This window comes from Hippopotamus amphibius, chromosome 9 (assembly GCF_030028045.1).
Source record: "Hippopotamus amphibius kiboko isolate mHipAmp2 chromosome 9, mHipAmp2.hap2, whole genome shotgun sequence".
Classification (NCBI taxonomy): Eukaryota; Metazoa; Chordata; class Mammalia; order Artiodactyla; family Hippopotamidae; genus Hippopotamus; species Hippopotamus amphibius.
The window spans coordinates 41,358,735-41,362,384 of record NC_080194.1 but is presented as its reverse complement, the minus strand read 5'-3'; the positions used below and the strand labels follow the sequence as shown (position 1 = coordinate 41,362,384).

The 3,650-nt window shown below is 49.4% G+C and overlaps 1 pseudogene; it reads right to left on the bottom strand.

Annotated features, from left to right (window-relative positions):
* Positions 1–2,340: 2,340 nt before the first annotated feature.
* LOC130860028 (olfactory receptor 52K1-like) lies at positions 2,341–3,340 on the bottom strand (annotated as a pseudogene).
* Between the last annotated feature and the right edge of the window lie 310 nt (positions 3,341–3,650).

Here is a 3,650-nt window from a genome sequence, read left to right as displayed (position 1 = left end):
TCCTTCTTCATAATTGTTTTCTAACAGCTTCAAGTCCTTTTCCCATTTTCGTAGAGGACATTGGCTCAGTCCACCTTTCCTCCCCAACTCCTGCCATTCTCCTGGATGACCGTACTGTTTTATGTCAATGATCTATCCAGCATCTTTGTTTAATGGTTGTTTGCTTTCTTCAACACTAGTGACTTATTCTCCATCCATTGCCAGCCACAAATACATGATTGTACCCTAGATCATCACCCACAAATGCACTACCTCTGAAGTCTTCTATTACGGTATCTTTCTTTCAAGCCATCTTATTCTTCCCCCTCTTCAATCCCTCCTTTTATATCTCATGATGACCTCGAGGCATTTAATCTTTCTTCAGTTGTTCAGAACACTCTTGTCTTCCCTGCCCTTCACATGCCCTTTGATGTCAGGCAGCTCAGTGACTCTCTCTCCAGTACCCCTGTCATGTTATACCCTTCTGACAATTGGGTGAAAGCTGTTCCCTGTCTCTGGAGAAACAGCATGACGGTGCAGTTCTGCACCCCTCTTTGCTCCTTCTCTCTGTATCAGAAGGAGAGGGTTCCCCTTCTCAAGACTCAGCTTTTCTGCTTTGCTCTTGTTCCCACATGGCAGCGGTCCCCAGCCTTTAATGGCACCAGGGACCGGTTTCATGGTAGACAATGTTTCCACAGATGGGGGGTGGGGGATGGTTCAGGCAGTAATGTGAAAGATGGGGAGTGATGGGGAGCGGCAGATGAAGCGGCTCACCTCCTGCTGCGCGGCCTGGTTCCTAACAGGCCGTGGACCGGTACTGGTCCGTGGCCTGGGGGTTGGGGACCCCTGCCCACATGGCACCTCCTTTAATGGATCATCCTTTGGTTTTGTCTCAACTGGTCCTCCTCCCCTTATGAGGCAGGTAACATTATTACATCCATTTTGCAGATAAGGAAACAGATTCAGAGAGAATTCCAAGATTGCCCCAAGATCCTCCCAACCTGTAAGTGGCTGAGCCAAGAATCAAACCCACGTCTTTTCCTCTCCAATCCTCACATTTTTTCTACTCTGCAAAATTTACCCACATCCTCTTGTCCATCTTCCCTTCCACCTACTGCTCTCTATTTCTCCCCATAAACTTTTCCCTGTCTTGATGCACTCAGAATCACAGCAGTTTATTCCAGTCCCCACCATTCCAAGGCATTAAAATCAGTTGACCAATGCCCGTGCCTCCTCTAAGTAAAGTCCCTGTGAGCAAGGACCACATTGTGCTCACCACTGTCTCCGCAGGGCTGCAGAGGGACGTGCCCTCGTTCAGGCGCTCATCAACCACCCGCGTGTTACTAAGACAAATCCTTATTCTGCCTGACCCACCAGAGGATTTAACACTGCCGACCACTCCAGGCTTCTTAAAACAGCCTCCTCCCTTGGCTTTGGTGAGGCCACTCTCTCCTGCTTTCCTCCTGCCTCTCTGACTCCTACATACAAATTCAACCTTCAGAAATCTCTTCCATCGCTCTACCTCTCTTCATCCCTGCAGTCGCTACTCAGGTCCAGGCTACTCAGTGTCACAGTCTCCAGGATTGTCTCCCTCTAATTCACACTCTACTATGACTGCAGAGTGATTGTTCTGAAACACAAGTATGGTTTGGCCACTTCCCTGCTTTGGACTCTTAAATGTCTGGAGTAAAAACTCCTTATCATGACAGATAAGACCTTTTATCATCTGGCCTTTTTCCACCAGGCCCCCACTCCCTCTGTGCTAGGGACACGTGGGGCTGCTGAGGAGTTTCCAGGTCAGCTGTGTCTATCCATGCCTCTCTGGCTTCCCATGCTGTTCCTTTGGCCTAGAATACCTTTTCTTCTTTCTATTTCCTTCCTCTCCTGCAAGCACCTGATCTTATCCTTCAAACACAGTCCAAATTCACCTTCTCTGTGAAGTGTTCTTTGTTAGTATTTGTCCTTCCCCTGTATTTCCACAGAATTTTGTATGTAAAGCATGTCTTTAACAGCTTGCTAGATTGGGACCTCTTTTAGGGAAGGGGCCAATTTTTTTTCTGTCTTTGCCATCATGGGTCTAAAATGATGTATGTATGTATAATAGATGTTTGATGAATGAATGAATGAATGAAAAGCACATGCAGAAAGAAGGGGAGAAAATTTAGAAACCAGAGACAGAAGCATACTTTGCAGTTGGTTACTGTGTAACTCTCAATGAGTAGCCATTTTTCAGAATATGCATAAAAGATACTCAAAGATGAATGCAGATAGCCAAAGCCAAAACAGAGCAGGGATGAATCCCTTGCACATTTACCCACTTGATAGTGAGAGTGATTTGTAGGACCTACAAGTCACAGAGAGTCAGCCAGGAAGCTCCCTATGTGAGGGCACAGGCTGGAGCTTCTCCCTGGGGACCTGTTGTTGTGCCCTTTGGAAGAGAGTTGCCAGGTGCTGCCTGATTTCCTTGGTCCTGGCCCCGTAGGTGACGGGATTGATCAGACATGGAAGCAGCAGGTAGAAGGCTCTGAGCAGGTTGTGCACATCCTGGGAGGCAGTGCGGGCCACGTGGTAGATGATGGATGAGGACATGGTGGAGGGGTAGACGGTGAAGATGGCCAGCAGGTGGGAGCCACATGTGTTCAGGGCCTTGGAACGTGCTCTGCCTGATGAAATTCAAAATGCTGCATGGATGATGCGGGAGTAGGAGGCTCCGAGTAGCAGCATGTCCAGGGCTCTGTTGAAGATGTGGAGAGTGAGCCCCACAGTCTTGTTTAGGGGATGTCCCCACAGGAGAGCTTCATCAGGGTCATGTGCTCACAGGCAAAGTGGTGGATCAGGTCTGAGTGGCAGAAGTGAACCCGGGAGGCCAGCCCCATCCCTGGAGCAATGGTGCAAGTGCTCCTGGCGGCTGCCACCCCCACCAGGCCAGCCAGCATCTGGCCTGTCACTATCTCTGGGTAGCAGAGAGGGTAGCAGATGGCGACATAGTGGTCCAGGGCCATGACCAGGAGGATGCTGCCATCGAAAGCAATGAGAAAATAGATGCAGAACATCTGGACCAGACAGCGAGCCAGGGAGATGTGTTTGAAGTGGGTGAAGCTGAACAGCATGGAGGGCACCACGGTGGTGGCAGTACTGATGTTGACAGCCAGGAGCAGGGTGATGAGCAGGTACCTGGGCTGGTGCAGGCTCCACTGGGCCACCACCGTGTGGATGACCAGGACACTGGCGGAGACGATCACCAGGTAGAGGCTGAGGAAGGGCAGCACAGGAGGGCGCGGGGCTCCTTCAGCCCGGGGAAGCCAAGCAGGAGGAAGCTGGTGTAGGACAGGTGGGAGCTGCCATTGGTCCACCCTGACATCTTCCCTGGGGATGGCTCTGGGGAGATGAGAGGGACAGGAGGCCTGGTTTCTGTACCTTGGACCCTAGTAGGGCCTGCCCCAGGTTTACCAGGCTTTGATTTTCATGAGTCTCCAATATCCTTAGAGAAAAAAATAAGAGATTAAAGCTCATAATTTAATGAGATATGCATCTTTGGATAAATCTTTGTCTGCATTTCAAATAAATTCTTCAGGGTAGATTTTAGATGTAGAATTATTGCATCAAATGATATGAACATTTTTGAGGGTGCCAAGTAGATTTCCAAGAAAGTTGTATCAGTCCTGTCACTG